The 20,545-nt window shown below is 45.8% G+C and overlaps 1 protein-coding gene across 1 annotated transcript in view; it reads right to left on the reverse strand.

Moving 5' to 3' along the window:
• Nucleotides 1-20,545, reverse strand: part of LOC148478111 (isoaspartyl peptidase/L-asparaginase-like) — a 64,231-nt gene that overhangs the window by 7,397 nt on the left and 36,289 nt on the right. The gene's annotated exons all lie outside the window — the stretch shown is intronic.

Consider the following 20,545-nt stretch of genomic DNA (forward strand, 5'->3'; position numbering starts at 1 on the left):
GTGACCTGCTCACTTGGTGCAGTGGAAAACCAAATCCCAATTGGAGGGGTCACTGGAGAAAACCACCAAGTGAGTTAGACTCCGTGCCTCTGGGCAGGTCTAGCCAAACCTGTGTTCGACCACAACTAGGAGACCTAGTACAGTGACTTCCTAGGTCACCCGAACTCCCCGGCTTACCGTCCTCCACAGAGGAACATTTGCACCGGATCGTGACACCATTTCATTTTGATTTTATTTTTTTCATGGGGATGTTGGTGATAGATTTATGTGTGTTCCCCCCAGATGCCCAACAGCGGACATTGGCCGTGAGGTTCAGCATTGAGCATGGAAGCTGGTGCTGCTACTGCACCCAGAACATCTGCGCCTGCACTGCAGGGTTCTCTCAGTGGAGTGCAGGTGGGCGGTTGCCTGGAGAAGCTGGAGTGCACATGCCGGATATGACTCAATGGATGACTTTCAGCTGGGAGTTCCGTGAAGATGGAGGCATGGTCGGGACCTGCATGTCACTTTATAGGGGGTAAGTTGTGTATGCATTTTTTATTGTCTGTTTTGGCTTGACAAAGGGGATTGCACCCCAAAATGTTGCCTGTTTGGTAAACAATTTATACTTGTTTAAGTCTTCGAGTGCCGGTTATTTTTTCTGGTATATTGATATCATTTTCTGTGCACTGGAGCACATTTATACTTATTTACTGGAGTGCCAACAAAGCTGGGTGATATATGTTGGTGCAGTGTGTTTTGGTGATACACTGCATCCATTGTGAGGCACCCACTTTTTTCAGCTTCTCTAGTGCAAGTGGATATACATATCAGATGGATACTCTGTAGTGGGGGAAAATATACTGAGACCAGAGCGGTTGGCACCCAAGCTCCACAGCAGTGAGTGCTGACAAGACACATGTGTGCGGTGCCCGCTAATAATCTTTAGTGACTAATGCTTCAGATGTGTCAGTGAATGGACTCCTAAGGTGTTGAGGGTAGAATTTGGAAGCTGGTTTAAGGTCCGAATGTTTGAATCAAGGCTAGTCCGTATCTGGTGGATAACCAGGACCATATAGTTAGTGTGTAACCAGGCAAACACTCCAACAGAGGCAGAAGGATCAGAACTGAAGGCTAAAGGGGTTCACTACAAAAAGGCCATCATCAACTGGAAGAAGGGTAATTTGTCAGACCAGAGCGCAACACCCACAGGACATGTGTGTCACTTCACTTAAGAACAATGGGTTGAATTAGTTATTTTATTACTGTCATTTATTAGATACCTACACAATTAACCCCAACAGACATTAGTTAAGAGCAAGAACACCATTTATATTGATATTGTTAATTATGAGATTTTGATTATCTCTACATTCCCACTGCTAGCCATACCCATTACAGGAGTAAACATGTAACAAATAGACAATATTCTTACACATACAATCTACACTTTGGGCCTGATTCAGAGTTGGGAATAGAGAAAGAGATAGCACTTAACTGTGTATCTGGGAAAACCATGTTGCAATGCAAGGGATATAAATACATTGTTGTTTTTTTTGCATGTAGGGTAAATACTGACTGCTGTTGTATGTAGCTCTCAAATACTGCACAGCTTTATTATTACACGGCACTTTAGATGTCAGTTTGGACACCTCCCTCCCAAATCTAAATCTCTCAGCACATTTTAAATCTGCCCCACCTGCAGTGCAACATGGTTTCTCCAAGATGATCAGTTGAGAGAGATATCTCTCTCTATTCCCAACTCTGAATCAGGCCCTTTGTCTCCATAAACAAACCATTGTTAAACAATCCACAATAGGTTAAACTATAGTATCTATGCTTGAAAGGTTATTAAGCCACTATTTCTTACCTTAAGCTGTTTAAAACTGTGGAGGATGAGTCTCACTCATCATCCACAGCAAGATGCCATATTTTTTAAAACCCTCCTCATCGGTACAAGAGAGTGAGAGCACTGTGACTTCCCAAGTACTTTTATTACCCTTAATACATACATATCTACTGAACCCTACAAGTTATGTGTGTCACTTCACTTATGAACAAGCGCTTGAATTAGTTATTTTATTACTGTCATTTGTTTCCAAATGTTCTTTGTCATTTTTTAGAACATACCTCAAATATTCCACTGATTCTCTGAAAATGGGATTATTTCTTAATTTCATGAAAGGTTTTTCCCTTGCTTGAGCTTCCTCATTTTTAAATGGGAAGACCCAATTCTTCATATTGTCTAATTTTTTTACAAGTATTCTCATTGTAATTTTATAATCCCACTGCAGAGACATCTATATCCTATACACCTTATCAACCCAGTTGCAATAAAAATCCTGATATAAGATGGAATTCCTAAGAATGGTAGATGACACATACTAGAATTACATGGTCAAATGTTACCAATTTATTGTAATAGCCATTGTCAAAGAGCAGGACTGCAGCCAGGAGTAATTAGACCCCGGCTATGCTGGCCCCTGCATGATGCTGGGACATGGCAAGTTCCAGTGCTGAGAGATGGGACTAGTGCCAAACAGTAATACACCCACACACACACATATATACATATACATATATGTGTATATAAAATTATAAATATATATATGTATATATATATATATATATATATATATTTTTATATATAAAATAAACTGTATTAAAATATATATATTGCTGTGAAGCACTGCAGCTGATCAGTAATGCATTGGGGTATAAAGCAGAGTATATTTAATAGTTTATGACATGTTTAAATGTATTTAAATTTAAGATGTTTAAATGTGCTTTTTGTATATGACTGTATAAGGACTGACCAACTTCTGTGACTGCAGGAAATTGGATGCTAATTGTCATTTCCTAGCAGGAGGTTTTGATGAATGAAACAAGATTTTGTGGTCAGTGCACTCCAGGCTAGGCCTGGATTTTGATGTTTTCTGCGGGAAGGTGTGAAGAGTGTCAAATGACCAAAACTTCTTTTTACAGTACTTCCTTTGAAATGGTCCTGAGATTATCTCTTGTGTGTCTGTCCTTTTGGGGAAAAACCTATTTGTTTTCCATGATATCCTGCACATTGGAGGAAGACGATTGCTAATACTATTGCTGTTTAACCTACATAGATATTTTGTGTGATAAATGTATCAAAGGATGAAAGTAAATGACCAGTTCCTATAGGATGTGAGTTGTAATTACATTTGAGATAGATCATCTGATTGGTATACAAGATCAACTGTGGGAGGATTTCATAATGCTGTGTTTTGACTATACATACAAGGCCTGCAAGCCTGGTTTGTGACATCAAGAAGGGATGAACTGTTGTAACATCTGTATGCTGTTATATCCCCAAGGGGAAGAGTCTTTTTGAAGACTATTTTGCAATAAACATTTTGCCTTTAAGATGACTGCATATATATATCCTGCAGCAACAAAAATGCATCAAACACTCTTGTGTTCTCTGGCTGTACTGAATTGAGCCCAGTGTCTCCATGCTCAAGCCTTCTGCCAGCTACCATGCAAGGCCTGGTCCATTGCAAAGGAATCAGGGAGTAGTAGCCAACACCAATCAGGAGGTATGGCTACAGCTTGTCTACACATACACAGCAGCAAGCGATTCCAGGTGCCCATGGTAGGAGCCTGGGTGTACGTAAGAAGCAGTTCCAATCGCTGATGGTAGGAGTTTGGTGGTGGCAGCATGTTAACAATCCACAGCACAGTGGGCAGAGTCAGTAACAGGTGTTTACTGACAGTAAGAGGGAATCCCTAATACAGATATTGGTGGCATAACAGTGGGATAAGCCCAGGCGGCTTTTTGGTCACTTGATTGGAGAAGCCAAGTTACTTAGGAGAGAAGTAACTGCAGTTCAGGAGAACATGGCTAACTACAGCAAAATGTCCAAGGATGATCTTTAAAAAATGGTGATCCAAATAAAGGGCATTGAGATATTGTACAGAGCAACCAAAAGCAACATCATGGAGGTGCTCAGGAGCTGGGAGGAGTCGAAACCAGTCAGTGATGGGAAGTAATGATGGTGGCAAAACTTCAGGAGAATCCCAAGCCCTGACCCCTCTCATAGCAGTTATGTTTCCCAACACACCCCAGCATGGCAGGAATCCCAACGTCCCAGGAGGGGTGGAGCAGATACCCTAATGCAGGGGTGGCCAACCAGTTAGAGTCAAAGAGCCCAAAAATATCTCTAGGTATGTCAAAGAGCCGAGATCATATGCACATCAAAGGCGCACATGCAAAAATGGTTGTGGTCTTGTGCCAGCACTGGTATGATTTTTGTAGGAGCATGTAAAAGCGCATGCACACAATCACTGTGGAGGTAACTATTAAAGGGAAAGAAAAAGCCAGAACAATATAAAAAACATTGAAAAAAACAGATCCGCATAAAATACACTGAAACAAGCTAGATCCACATAAAATACAGAGAAAAAAACACATCCATATAAAATACAATGAAAAAGAAAAAAAATTACACAATTCACAATACAATTTACCCATCCCCACTTGTCAATCCAGCCCCTCCATGTGTCACTCCAGCCCTCCATGAGTCCCCCTCATGTGTCACTCCAGCAGCCCCTCATGTGTCACTTCAGCAATCCCCCATGTATCACTTCAGCAGCCCCTCATGTGTCACTCCAGCTCCCCATTTGTCAATACAACAGCCCCTCATGTGTCACTCCAGCTCCCCATTTGTCAATACAGCAGGCCCTCATGTGTCACTCCAGCTCCCAATTTGTCAATACAGCAGCCCCTCATGTGTCACTCCAGCTTGCCAATTGTCAATACAGCAGATCTTCGTGTGTCACAACAGCAGACCCTCATGTGACACTCCAGCCAACCCCTTCTCTCTCCAGGTCACTCTGGTCCAGTCACTTTCCCCCATACTCCCTGTGACTCCCTGTGGCCACCCTATCCCCCCACATGTCACAAATAAAATGAAAAAGCAATAAACCCTCACAGCTCTTACCTTGGTGTGGATTGTCTGTGTCAGGTAGGTAGGCTCTGGTGTCTGTGAATGCATCCTACTCATGGCTGCAGGTTCAGTCCCAAGTTGAGCTCCACCTCCTGTTTGTGGCGTGATGTCACCACATCACCCATACATGCCTCCGGAGAGGGGCAGACTGCTGCAACAAAGGATGATCCTCCTCTGAACAGCTGCATGCCTATCAGAGGAGGCAGTCAGTGTCAGTCAGGGGATCCACATCAAGACAAGGGAAAAGCCGCATGTGGCTCAAGAGCCACAGGTTGGCCACTGCTGCCCTAGTGGATTGGCTAGCAGAATGGGGCAAAAGAGCAATGGAGCAGGAATGCATGCTCATCATCCAGATGTGGCCTGGTGAGTGGTCATCACTGGCCATGGTACCCCGAGAACCTTTGCCAGCTGCTGTGCCCAGATCAGGGCACAGAAGGTTTGCCAAATTTGCAGACAGTGATGGGAACATTGATGGACATTTGCAAGTATTTGGAAGGACTTGCAGACTCCATGAGGTGCCTAAGCAGGAGTGGGTCAGACACATAGTACCCACTCTGCATGGAGAAGCATTGCAAGCTTATCAAGGAGTGGCCATCAAGGACTGTGGTGACTATGACAAAGTCATAAGGGCCCTCCTACAGCAATATTTCATCACTCCTGAGTCCTACAGGAAAAAATTCCCAGACTTGCCCAAGAACCCTACCAGCACACATGAGCAGTTCGCCACCCAGCAGCACATGGTGAAGTGGATGAAGGGATCTGGTGCACTGGTCAATATGATGTGCTGAGAACAGTTCTATTGCAGGTGCACCCCAGAGGTGAAGGAGTGGGTACTAGACTGGGAGCCACCCAACTTGAAGATGGCAGCCCAGCTAGCAGACAAGTATGTGGCAATTCAGGGACAAGGGCAGAATTGCCCAACCAGCAGCCAACACCAAAGGACTGTACAACCAGGGAGACATTCCTCTTCTGCCCATCACTTTCAAAAGCAAAAATCTTCCAACCTGGGTGCTCTTGGCCAGCATCCACCCCATCCTGTCGCTGCACATCATCAGAGACCACTGGATAAGTGCTACAACTGTGGAAAAATTGGACACACCTCAACTAACCTGGACTCATGCCCCAAATCCAAGTGCTGGAGCCCGGCCTGCTTGACTAACCTGTGGAGGTGAGCCAAAAGAGACTGTTCCTCCTCCAGTTAGTCCAATGGAGTGGGGCAAGCAGCAAGCAGACTCTACAGAAAGAGTCACCTGAATGGCCAAGAGGCCACTACAAAATATGTGGCAGCACCTGCAGCGGGTCCAAGTGGGGCCCCTGCAGGGAGAAGACCTTAGATACTCAGGTGCCTCAATCACTGTAGTGAGCCCTCACCTTATTGACCCCTCTGCAGTCCTTCAAACTGCTAAGGGTACCGTGGCAGATGGACTGGAGTGAGATATATCTATGGCGAGAGTCTACCTGGACTGGGGAGCTGGCCAAGAGTTGAGAGATGTTGCCATCATGGATGGCCTCCCAACTGATGTAGATGATCTTGGTGGTGGAATTGATACTGCCTTTACTAACATCATCACCCGGAGTCAAATGGTCAGACTACAGTCCTCATCTACTCCAACACTGCCTGCCCAGAGAAAAAGAACACAGCATCTAGAGAACTGCCAACCACAGCATCAACCAACCAAGAAGAAAAGACCACAGCAGAAATATCATCAAATCTACTAAGCATGCCTTTTGCCTCTTGTATGCCCACATCCCCTAGCAATGCAGATGATGTTGGTTCTAGCTCATTGGATCCTGTGGGGGTGACAAGTGATGCTCCTGTTCCTAATGGTTTGCCAGCTCTGGCAGTGAGTCACCACACCAACCTCCCATTGACTGACCCAAACTAGACTGACCCTAGTAATCCCTACTTAGACCCTCCTGTAGAGTGTTCCAACATAGATGAAGGTGAGGCAGGAGTTTAAGGATGCTCAACTCTCTGACACATCCCTGGAAGGCATGAGGTGCCAAACTGGCAGTGGCCTTTCTGGGATGGGTGCAGAGAGTGTGATGTGGAGGATAGGGTTACTGTACGAGGTAGGAAAAGTAGAAGGGGAAAGGCCAGTTAGAGAGCAAATTCAACTGGTGGTTCCCAGGAGCATTTGATGTCAGTGGCACATGAAACCCTTTTGACAGGACAACAGGGGAGGGACCGAACACTTAAGCACCTGGCACAGAACTTTTTAAGGCTTTGAATGTTGGATGATGTCCAGGCCTACTCTAAGTCCTGTGATGTGTGTCAGCAGATTGGACACCCCAGTGCTCAGGCTCCAGTTAGGTCCTTGCCAATAGTCGGGGAAACTTTCCAATGAGTGGCTGTGGACATAATAGGTCAACTACCTGCACCCAATAGATCGGGGAAGAGATACAACCTCACTATTGTGGATTACACCACCCAGTATCCAGAGGCTTTAACACTGTCCACCATCACTGCAGAAAAGGTAGTGGATGCACTGCTAGGCATATTTAACAGAGTAGGATTCCCCACTGATCAAGGGACACAGGGCCTAATTCAGACCCACACGCGAGCACACAACGCTCACAAGTGGGTCGATGGTCCCCCACTGCGCATGCACACGCCGGAGCGCTAGCGACGGGTGCTCCATCACTATGAGTCTCACACCAAAGTGGGGCAGCTGTTGATTGTGATCGACAGCTTGCCCCATTTTGGGCAGGCAGAGGAGGTGGCTGGCCAAATGGAGGCTTTCCTGAAGGAACGCCTGCTGTTTGGGGGCAGCCCCACTGACATCACGAGGGATGTCAGTGGGCGAGCTTCCAGCTCTATTAGAGCTGAAAGCTCTCTGGGGCTTGCGGGAATGAGACCCTACCACAAGGGTCTCATCACAAGCCCCAATGGTTGTGATGGTCGTGACCATCGTGACCATCACCTGGCTGCTCACTAAAGCTGTGGGTGATGAGTTACTATATGGCAGCAGAGTTTGTGGACCCCTCAACCTGTTCTGTGAGTCTTGGGAAGGGGAGCTGTCTAACCAGTATGCATCTCATAAGGCTTGTGCAAGCACATCTTGCAAAAGTGCAGACCAAGCAGAAAACTTGGTATGGCCAGGATGCACATGCCAGGGTCTTTGAAGTAGGGCAGAAGGTGCTGGTTTTGGTGCCCACATGCCAAGACAAGCTCCAGGCTGCTGAGCAGGGCAGGACATGGTCTCAAAATGCCTAAGTGACATCACCTACATTTTATCATTGGACAGCAATAGTAGGAGGCAGCATACCTACCATATGAATATGTTGAAGGCATTCCATGAGCATGTGGAGTCAGTAGCTGCCATGTGCTGCTTACCAATGGAGGAACCAGGGAATGATCCAATTCCTGACCTCCTCGCAGAAGCCAGAGGTGAGGGCGGTGTAGAGGAAGTAAGCTGGAGCAAGGAACTTGGTAACCTCAAGAGGGAGCAGCTTGAGTCAGTGCTACAGTCCTTTGAGATCCAGTTCAGTAGGAACCCCTTTCTGACTTCCTTGCATGCACACCATGTAGACACTGGTGAGCATAGGCCAATTTGGCAACCCACATATAAGGTCTCACCAAAGGCACAAGCGAGTATCTACAATGAGGTGCAGGAGATATTAGCGCTAGGTGTAATCGCGCACTCCAACAGTCTCTGGGCCTTCTCTGTTGTATTGTTTCCCAAATAGAAGAACCAGACAATGCGGTTTTGTGTAGATTACAGCTGGTTGAATGAGGTAACCAAATCTGATGCCTATCCCTTTCCCACATTGATGCATTGAGATGAGTTGGCAGGAGCAAAATACATCTCCACATTTGATATGAGCAAGGGGTATTGGTATTGGTAGATACCAGTGACCCCCGAGGCTCAAGAATGGACAGCCTTTGTCACCTTGTTTGAATTCAAGATCTTGCCATTTGGGATGAAGAATGCACCAGCAATGTTTCAGAGCATTGTCAATGACATGCTGATGGGGTACAGAGATTTTTCTCAGGCCTACTTACAGTAGATGACATTGCCATGTTCAGATGAACTTGGGAAGATCATAGATTTGACTAAGTAGAAATTCCCCAAGGTAGCTGACTGGACACCTGCTTGTGAGTTGGCATTCCAGTCATGGAAAATGGCTCTGGTACAAGCAGTCCCATCTCCCAGCACTGGAACTTGTCTATGCCATGTCACAGCATGGCATAGACTACAGTGCAGTAAGAACTTTGTTGTACAGACTGATGCATCACAGCAGTACTGAGCCAGGAGGGGCCAGATGGGCATCAGCACCCTGTGGCCTATTGTGCAGGAAACTGCTACAGCGAGAGGTGAGGTATGCTACAATTAAAAAAGAATGTTTGCCAATTGTGTGGGCTGTGAAGAAGCTCCAGACCTGTTTGTATGGCTGACATTTCACTGTGGTGACTAATCACAACCCTGTAAAGTGGATACAACACACCATGGGGGAAAATGGCAGACTGTTGTGGTGAAGCCTTGCACTTCAGAGTAATGACTTTCATATTATCCACAAGCAAGACAAGGCTCACAGCCATGTCTCATCAGGAAGAGCCTGAACCCCCTGTGAATTCCAGGTAACCCCAAAGGATTGCGGGACCAGGAGCCAAGTTAATAATAATACCGACTTCATTGAGCCTCCGATCCTGAAGTACAGTTTGCAGCTTTCTCGGAAGTTAAGAAAATCTTTACGGTTGTCAGAAAAATTATCCAGCAGATTGAGTTTAGGCTCAGGGGGCCGAACTGGGGCTGAATCTGAAGCTGACATTGAGCTGCCTGTGTCTCCTCCACCCAGAGAGATAATTACTGGACCTTTTGCATCAGGACCTGTATTTGGGCAGCAAGAATTCGAGCTGGATTCTGACCATGCTCCATGATCACAATCTGTGGCTGTACAAATCTTTATGTGGCCCGTGATACTGTTACAGTTCCAGGAGGGAATGACTGTCTAAGAGCCGACTAATGACAGCCTTAAGGACTGGAATGTATTTTACTAGTCGTGGCCAAGGGTAAAGGATATGATTGCAGCCTTTGGACTGTTGATGCTGCATTGAGGGCTGATAGTTGTGGCTGAGGGCAAGAGATGTGATGCAGCCTGTGGGCTGTTAGAGCAACCTTGAGGGCTGGTTGTGGCTTTTATAGTTGTGGCCAAGGGACTAATGATGTGAAGAAGCCTTTGGGCTGTTGGAGCAGCCTTGGGGGCTGATTGTGGCCTTTATAGTCGTGGCCAATGGACTGATGATGAGATGCAGCCTCTGGGCTGTTGCAGCAGCCTTTGGGGCTGATAGTGAACTTGGGCCCCAGGACCAATGCAGCCTTTGGGCTGATGAGTCTCAGGTGAGGTATGCACAAGAACATGGAGCTGCTACCAGTGCCACCAGGATGACATTGGCAATGGTGTGATAAATAGTGCACCTGGAATGCAGAGGAGCAACCAGTGCCTCCAGGGTGACATGGGCAATGGTGTGCTAAATTGAGCACCTGGAACGCAGAGTTGCTACCAGTGCTGCCAGGATGACACTGGCAATTTTGTGCTAAATTGCACACCTGGAAAGCAGAGTTGCGACCAGTGCCGCCAGGATGACACTGGAGATGATGTGCTGGATTGTGCACCAGTGATGCTAAATTGCGACCAGTGCTGCCAGGTTGACACAAGCCGCCGGATGGCGATAGATGCTTCTGATGTGGGAAGCACACCGTGCTGCCAGATTTCACAAGCAGCACGAGTGGACGAGATGTAGGTGGATCCGCCTGGATGGAACAATCAGCAAAAATAAAACACAGCAAGACTGGCTCAGGAACTCAACTGACAAGCAGGAAACTGAAAACCAGAAGTACGAGAAAGTCTATCTCTGGCATGGAGTGAAGGGCTGGCTGGAATTTAACAGAAACAGGGTCCAACCAGAGCAAGTCTCCTGGCTGTGTACAGACAGCAGAATCAATTAGAGAGCACCTGACACTGCACACAGATAGGCAGTAATAATGCAGTGTCTCAGGCTGGAAACTTCAACCAATATGATCTGCTTAACTGCAGATCCTGACAGGGAGGCAGGCTCAGAAACGGGTTTTAAGGATGGGTGACAAGTCAATTGGGGCAGTATATAGATGTAGAGTGGCATGCATTAGGACAGAGGGATTGAATCAAAGAAAATATAGGGTAATTGGGAAAGTACAATAGAGAGAAGATCAAAGAAGAAGATGGAACTAATTTCTAAAGAAAGGTAGAAAAGAGCACAAAGTTTGTTAGATGGATGTTCAGTGAGAGGAGCCTAACGTGAGGCAATTTCTTGGCAGATGGTATAAGTTTTAAAGGCGAACCTTACAGCAAAGTCATGCTCAGTAAGGGAGGAAAAGAGATGAGGAAGATGAGTGTAGATGAAGGAAAGAAGCAGTGAAGATTGATGGACTAGGATTGTTTAGAGACAGAAAGGGAAACAATATTTCCTTTATTGGTGCTCAGTTAGCCATTTTAAAATGGAATTGGTCTATTTGGACTTGGTGGTGACTGAGACATTAGAATCAAAAAGCAAGGGATAATGTGGTTTTAAAGAGAAACAGACTGGATGGGACAGGACAGGGCAGTTCTTGGAAAGCTGAAAAAAGAATAAGGTAGAGAAGGTTAAAGACAGCATAATCTGTGGGATTGTCAATAAGGAAATTGACAATTTTCAGATTTATTGACAGAAGATAAGAAAGTAAGTGGAAATACAGGAAGCAAAGTCATCAATGAATTTGGAGAAGGATGGTAAATGACTGCAATAAGGTGGACATGGTAGAAGAGACAAATGGAATGTAAAGTAATTGAAAAAAGGAGAAGGAAATAGAAGGCTCATGAGTAACTACCCAGAAGGTGCAATGAGGAAACAATCAGAAGTCAATTTACCTGCATTATGGGCTGCTTTATCTGGGTATTATAGAATGCAGCTCCTCATAGCAGAGAACAGAATGAGAGATGGTGTCAGAAGAGGCAAGCCAGGCTTTGATGACAGCAAGTAAGGTAAGGTAGTTGGAAATGATAATGATTAGAGGGCAGTTATTGTAAACAGATCTGATATTCCAAAGAGCACTAGAGAAAGGGAGATAATGAAGAGGGGATATGTGGATAAAGTTTTAGGATTATAGAAATGCAGGGATGGCAGGATTTGGCATGGAAGGAAAGGCTGGAACAGAGAATGGGGATAGATAGTGGTGCACAGATAAGAGAAATGTCTCCAGTGACCTGGTGAAGAATTGAGGTGCGAAGAAAGAAGTGTGTGTGAGGGTTTTTATTATGGTAGGAGCATAAGGGAGAAAGGTAGGAAGTTTTGGGATAGGTTATTCAGGTGGCACAATAGAAAACGGTAATGCTTGCTTTGGGACAGCTAATATAAAAATCTAGGTATAATGTTGTTGCAGGACTTAATTAGATGAGTTGACATAACACTCAAGAGAAGCCAATCTGAACTTAATGGGAGATATGCTTCAGTTCACAGGCTCTGAGAAGACTTAGTGTGAGTGGCAGGTGGCTGAAACACTGACAGACCTCCAAGTGAAATAAGCATCAGCAATTTGATTCAAGAGTTGCCAATTTCTGTGAGAAGATTCTGAGTGTGAATAGATGAAGCACAGGGTACCTGGTGGTCATTGATGGTGTGCCTACCTTTAGAAGCACTAACCTTAAAGTTAGCTTCAAATGGAACATTTTCCTAGACAATATTGATGTAGGGAATAATAAAGAGGGATGAGGAAATCACCAATGTTATGAGAAGACAGGAGCATTACCACCAAATAAGTGTTGTTTGCTTAGATATTAATGGTGGCAAACAATCCATTTGACCATTACAAATAATTTTACAAGCCCCCTGTTCTGTGCCAGCCCCCTGTTACATTTCAGCATTTCATTAAATATGTGTTCAAAGACCTTTTTCAACCAGTTCATAATGGTTTACTTGGAGAACCTCCTAGTGTATTCACAGTATCTCCTAGAGCACAGGAAACATGTCCGAATTTTCATGGACCATCTATGGTAAATCAAAAAATGTTTGTTGAACAAGACTCATTGAAGTAACTTGGCATATATATATATATATATATATATATATACTGTATTTGGCCATATTATTTCCCCAGTAGGATTACACTGGAAATCCTACTATGACTATTGAGGAATAGCATGCTCCAAGGGGTGTTAAATATTATCAATGATTTATTAGTTTTGATAAGTATTACTATAGCTTCACCCAACTACTTTTTAAAATTGTGGTTCCCCTATGGCTTTTCCAACAAGGTTTGAACCTTCCATTGGTCTACAGAGGCTCAACAACATAAATAAAACTTTTACCATACTTGTAGCCTTAGCTTACCACTATTCTGTGCTGAATTATTCTTAAAGATAGATGCATCAGACATAGCCCTAAGCTTTAACTTGTTATAAAATGTTAATTCATTCCTTCATCTGCTACTCCCAGAAAATGTTACCAACAAAGAATTATGGAAGTGGAAATAAGGAGTGTCTTTTTCTAAACAATGTCACGCTGGGAGGTGGGTTTTTGAAAGCCAAGGTCTGAGGCTGTGGGAGGAGGCGAAGGCGAGGGGCCTGGACGTATGATCTCGGCATCCACAAGTCTTGGTCATTGGCTAGACCTAGTCAATGGTGCGGAGTCTAACTCACAAGGAGGTGTTCGCCAGTGACCCCTCCAAGCGGGATATGGGCTTGTGCGGCTCCCTGTAAGCAGGTCGCGGTCCTTTGACTTGGTGACCAAGGCCTGCAGGGAAAAGAGAATCAAAACACCCATGGCCCAAGGGTAATGCCTGGAATAGGCACATGGGGAGTGGGATAGAACTCCTGGCTGGAGAAAGGCACTTGAGGTGCTGGCTAGAGAAGTGTGGAGATTTATTGGTAGGCTGAGGTAACAGCTGGATATCCCACGAAGTATATACCGGATTGCCGGACGGAGATCATTCACTAGGGTGCAATGAGATGAAGGGTTAACCTGCACACAGGCTGTGATGGTGAAAGCACTGCAATGAGATGAAGGGTTAACTTGCAAACAGGCTGTGATGGTAAAAGCTCTGTGATGAGATGAAGGGTTAACTTGCAAACAGGCTGTGATGGTAAAAGCACTGCAGTGAGATGAAGGGTTAACTTGCACACAGGCTGTGATGGTAAAGCACTGTGGTGAGATGTAGAGTTAACTAGCACACAGGCTGTTGATTAGTAAAGGCACTGTGGAGAGATGGAGGTTGAAGTTGCACACAGGCTGTTGCTAGTAAAGGCACTGTGGAGAGATGGAGGTTAAACTTGCACACAGGCTGTTGACTAGTAAAGGCACTGTGGAGAGGTGGAGGTTAAACTTGCACACAGGCTGTTGATTAGTAAAGGCACTGTGGAGAGATGGAAGTTAGCTGCCACACAGGCTGTTGATAGTAAAGGCACTGTGGAGAGATGGAGATTAAACTTGCACACAGGCTGTTGATAGTAAAGGCACTGTGGTGAGATAGCTCAGAAGCTCTGGAAGAAAACACACTGGAAGCACGGGAACCTGGAACGAGACTCCTCTAGTTACACTAGCGGTGACAATGATTGTTCAGGCAACTACCTGGAGCACAGGAGCTGGATATATACCCCTGGAAGCCTGCTGATAGGCCCACAGCATCTGCTGACCAGCCGGGCCACTCAGGGAAGGAAGTACTGACATAGGGAAAGTGTCATGGTGGCGCCCATGATGGAAACTGCGATCCCCACTCACCAGGTTGCCTGACACCACAGCTACAGGGTGAATGCTCAGCTCCTCCCACGTCACCGCGCCAGCCGCCCGACTGCCCGGGAAGTCCGAGGAAGCCAGCGGGATGGTAAGGGACGGCCGATCCCCGGCTGAACTCTTACAGTACCCACCCCTTTTGGGGTGGACACCAGACACCCACCAGGCTTGCCAGGAAATTTGATGTGGAAGGCTCGAATTTATTGAGTTGCATGAACATCTGTGGCTCTGATCCAGGCCCTCTCCTCAGGACCATAACCTTTCCAATCAATGAGGTATTGGAGAATGTTGGATCTAAACTGAGAATCCAGAATCTTCCCAACTTCGAATTCTGTACCTTGAGAAGTTTGTACTTGAGGTAATTTAGGAGAGGTGGTTTGGAACCGATTTAACACCAAAGGTCGCAATAGAGAAATATGAAAGGTATTAGATATCTCCAATTGAGGTGGGAGTTCCAATTTATACGCAACAGGGTTGATCACTTTGTGGATGCGGTACGGACCAATGAAGCGTGGGGCCAGCTTCATACTGGGAACTTTCAGTCGGATGTTCCTAGTAGATACCCAGACTTTATATCCAACTCTCAGCAGAGGAAACGCGACCCGTCGTCTGTCAGCGAATCTTTTATAATTCTTGGATGATTGTTTCAACGAGGCATGGATCTTCTTCCAAATGGTTGAAAAAGATTCTACAACATTATTAACTGCAGGGACCTCCACCGAAGGTAAATGTTGGAAATCTGGAATTCTGGGATGTTTACCAAAAACAGTATAAAAAGGTGTGGAATTGGAGGAAGTGTGGTACTTGAAGTTATGTGAAAACTCGGCCCAGTAAGTCCACCCAATCATCCTGTGAAGAGGACACAAAAAGTCTTATAAAGGTCTCCAGTTCCTGATTAACCCTCTTGGTTTGCCTATTAGTTTGTGGGTGGTAAGCTGATGAAAATTTTAATTTGGTTCCACAAGCGCTGCATAAGGCTCTCCAAAACTTGGCTATGAATTGGACTCCACGGTCGGAAACAATCTCTCTTGGAAGACCATGTAATCTAAAAATCTCTTTAACAAAAATTTTTGCCAAATGGGGAGCAGATATCAGACCTACTAATGGTATAAAATGCGCCATTTTTGAAAAATGATCCACCACTACCCATATGGTGTTATGTCCTTTGGAGCATGGAAGCTCAGAGATAAAATCCATGGATATATGGGTCCAAGGAATAGTAGGAACGGGTAACGGGCGTAGAAGACCTGCACTGTTTTTGTGAGAAACTTTATGCTGTGAGCATTTTACACATGACAAAATAAATTCTTGAACATCTTTTCTCATCGAGGGCCACCAATAAGAACACTGAAGAAACTTGTATGTTTTGAAAATACCAGAATGCCCAGCAAATAGAGAACTATGAGCCCAGGTTAACAACTTTTTCCATAATTCGGGAGTCACAAAAATTTTCCGCAGGGGTGGAGTCAATATTTGAGTTGAAGCAAAGACCATAGGATCCAGGATAGGGCGAGATCTCAGATGATCTTCCTGTGTGTTGAGTAGAAAAGACCGGTAGAGAGTATCTGCTTTTTTGTTCAAATTACCGGGGCAGAATTGAAGCTTAATGTTAAACCTTGAGAAAAACAAGGACCAGCGGGCCTGCCTGGCATTTAAGCGATGTGCCGTCTGAAGGTAAATTAAGTTTTTATGGTCCGTAATAATGGTAACAGGAAACTTGGCCCCCTCCAAAATATGACGCCACTCCATTAACGCCAGACGCATAGCTAGGAGTTCTTGATCTCCTATCACATAGTTTTTCTCTGCAGAGGAAAATTTATGAGAGAAGAATTCACATGGATGATTCTTCCCGTCACTGGAAATTTGGGATAATACCACCCCTGCACCCACCGAAGAGGCATCCACTTCCACAAAAAATGGTTTATCCAGTTGGGGTTGGCGAAGGAAAGGGGCAGTGGAGAATGCCTCTTTCAATCTCTGGAAGGCCTGTATGGCTGAGTCCAGCTACTTGGCTGCGTTAGCGCCCTTCCGTGTGAGACTAGTAATGGGACACACCAGAGTAGAAAAATTCGGTATGAACCGCCTATAATAGTTTGAAAATCCCAAAAAACGTTGGGTAGCTTTTAAAGATTTAGGTAATGGCCATTCAGAGATCGCTTTCAGTTTCTCTGGATCCATCTGAATGGTTTCCCCAGAAATTATATGTCCTAGGAAAGGAACTGTGGTTTGTTCAAAGAGACACTTGGATAACTTTCCATAAAGGTGGTGTTTTCGAAGGCGAGCTAGAACTTCTCGAACATGTTGGTGATGGGTTTGGAGATCCTTAGAAAAGATTAGAATATCATCTAAATAGATGATGACAAAGCTGTAGAGAATGTCCCGAAAGATTTCATTTACATAGCCTTGGAATACAGCTGGCGCATTGCAGAGTCCAAAAGGCATTACCAGATATTCAAAATGACCATCTCTGGTATTGAAGGTGGTCTTCCACTCATCCCCAGCTTTGATTCATATCAAATTGTATGCCCCACGAAGATTTAGTTTAGAGAACAATTTAGCTCCACGAACCTTGTCGAAAAGCTCAGGAATTAAAGGTAATGGATACCGATTTTTTACAGTAATTTGGTTGAGGACACGGTAGTCTATACAGGGCCGGAGGCCTCCATCCTTTTTGCTCACAAAAAAGAACCCTGCCCCTGCAGGGGAGGAGGACGGCCATATGAACCCTTTGGCTAGATTTTCCTTAATGTAAGTTACCATGGTGGCTGTTTCTGGAACTGACAAAGGATAGGTCTGGCCCCGAGGGGGAATCTTCCCCGGGAGAAGTTCTATTCCACAATCTCACAACCGATGAGGAGGGAGGTGATCGGCAGCCTGCTTGCAGAAGACATCGGCAAAATCTTGATATGCTTGTGATAGACTGGAGACAGAGGGATCTTTTGGCTTGTTGGTTGGGGGGAACTTTGCACCTGTACTGGGGAGCACAGAGTGGGTACGTACAGGAAGTTCTTGGGTTAGGCACCGATGGAAACAGTTTGGTCCCCATGATACAATTTGCATATTGGACCAATCAAAAGTAGGACTATGCTTCCTTAACCACGGTAAACCCAGAACCAGCTCGTAAGCAGAGTTAGGAAGTATGAGGAATTCAATGGTCTCTTGGTGCAGGCAACCAACCCTGAGGGTCACGGGCTGGGATTTCAAGGATATGGATTCACCTAGCACGGTTTTACCATCTACACCGGAGAGCAGTAATTTGTCAGGTAAAGGTACCACCGATATACCAAGGGACTGGATTAAAGATTTGGAAATAAAATTTCCCGCAGCACCGGAATCTATAAGGGCTTTAGCATCCCTTGTCCTGAACTGGTGGGAAAGAGATACAGGCAATAAACTGTCAGTTAATTGGGAGTGCTTAAAAATGACCCCTAATTGAATGCTCCCGACATCAACTAGGGTCTCGCATTTCCTGCCAGCAGGAGACAATTCTTTAAGATGTGCTCAGGGGCAATGCAAAAAAGACACAATTTATTTTGAAAGCGCCAATTGCGTTCGGCCGTGGTTAGCCTGGTTCTGTTGATCTGCATAGGTTCCTCACCCCTGGAGGTGGGGGAATAGGATTGACTTCCTGAGGCCGGACGATCTCGAGGGCGATCCCCATGACCTTTATTACCCCACCGCTCCCTATGGCATAAATCAATCCTTATGCAGAGGGAAATAGTCTCAGACAAAGACGTAGGTAAATCCCTGGATGCTGATTCGTCTTTCATCCTTTCGGACAACCCATGGAGGAAGGCTGCTTTGACTGCTTCTTCGTTCCATATAAGTTCCGATGCAAGGGTCTGAAACTGCACCACGTACTGTCCCACAGAGCGAGTACCTTGGCAGACACGGAGTAAGTCGGAGGAAGCAGAAACCGATCTGCCGGGCTCATCAAAAATCTGTTTGAAGGCTGTCACAAAGTCTTCGTATCTAGAAACTAACGGATCAGCCCATTCCCAAAGAGGGGAAACTCAGTCCAATGCAGCCCCAGTCAGTAATGAAATTACATAGGCGACCTTAGACCGGGAGGTAGGGAAATTCTGGGGAGGCACTCAAACTGGATTTCACATTGGTTTATGAAACCACGACAACATTGGGTAGTACCGTCAAACCTTTCAGGGGTGGCCAAGTGGAGATGAGACTTCTGTGGCATAGCCCCTTGAGGTAACCCTGGAGAACCAGCAGGAAGAACAGGTGGCGAGGCCGTGGACATAGATGCCAGTGTATTTTGTAGGTCATTAACTGTCCGGACAATTCTTGCAGGTACTGAGCCACATGTCGCTGTGCCGCCTCTTGGTTATCCATACAGGTTGTTAACTCTTGAAGAGTCCCAGTACCTTGGGTACCTGCGGCTTCCATTTGGCCTGAACAAACTGTCACGCTGGGAGGCGGGTTTTTGAAAGCTGAAGTCTGAGGCTGTGGGAGGAGGCAAAGGCGAGGGGCCTGGACATATGATCTCCACATCCACAAGTCTTCGTCATTGGCTAGACCTAGTCAATGGTGCGGAGTCTAACTCACAAGGAGGTTTTCGCCAGTGACTCCTCCAAGCGGGATATGGGCTTGTGAGGCTCCCTGTAAGCAGGTCGCGGTCCTTTGACTAGGTGACCAAGGCCTGCAGGGAAAAGAGAATCAAAACACCCATGGCCCAAGGGTAATGCCTGGAATAGGCATGTGGGGAGTGGGATAGAACTCCTGGCTGGAGAAAGGCACTTGAGGTGCTGGCTAGAGAAGTGTGGAGATTTATTGGTAGGCTGAGGTAACAGCTGGATATCCCACAAAGTATATACCGGATTGCCGGCCGGAGATCATGCACTAGGGTGCAATGAGATGAAGGGTTAACCTGTACACAGGCTGTGATGGTGAAAGCACTGCAATGAGATGAAGGGTTAACTTGCAAACAGGCTGTGATGGTAAAAGCTCTGCGATGAGATGAAGGGTTAACTTACACACAGGCTGTGATGGTAAAAGCACTGAGGTGAGATGAAGGGTTAACTTGCAAACAGGCTGTGATGGTAAAAGCACTGTGGTGAGATGAAGGGTTAACTTGCTCACAGACTGTGATGGTAAAAGCACTGTGGAGAGATGGAGGTTAAGCTTGCACACAGGCTGTTGATTAGTAAAGGCACTGTGGTGAGATGGAGGTTGAACTTGCACACAGGCTGTTGCTAGTAAAGGCACTGTGGAGAGATGGAGGTTAAACTTGCACACAGGCTGTTGATTAGTAAAGGCACTGTGGAGACATGGAGGTTAAACTTGCACACATGCTGTTGATTAGTAAAGGCACTGTGGAGAGATGGAGGTTAGCTGCCACACAGGCTGTTGATAGTAAAGGCACTGTGGAGAGATGGAGATTAAACTTGCACACAGGCTGTAGATAGTAAAGGCACTGTGGTGAGATAACTCAGAATCTCTGGAAGAAAACACACTGGAAGCACAGGAACCTGGAACGAGACTCCTCTAGTTACACTAGCAGCGACAATGATTGTTCAGGCAACTACCTGGAGCACAGGAGCTGGATATATACCCCTGGAAGCCTGCTGATAGGCCCACAGCATCTGCTGACCAGCCGGGCCACTCAGGGAAGGAAGTACTGACATAGGGAAAGTGTCATGGCGGCGCCCATGATGGAAACTGTGATCCCCACTCACCAGGTCGCTTGACACCACAGCTACAGGGTGAATGATCAGCTCCTCCCACGTCACCGCGCCAGCCGCCCGACTGCCCGGGAAGTCAGAGGAAGCCGGCGGGATGGTAAGGGATGGCCGATCCCCGGCTGAACTCTGACACAAGCCTTCAAAGA

This window comes from Taudactylus pleione, unplaced genomic scaffold (genome assembly GCF_031769625.1).
Source record: "Taudactylus pleione unplaced genomic scaffold, aTauple2 ptg000678l, whole genome shotgun sequence".
In the NCBI taxonomy this organism is placed as follows: domain Eukaryota; kingdom Metazoa; phylum Chordata; class Amphibia; order Anura; family Myobatrachidae; genus Taudactylus; species Taudactylus pleione.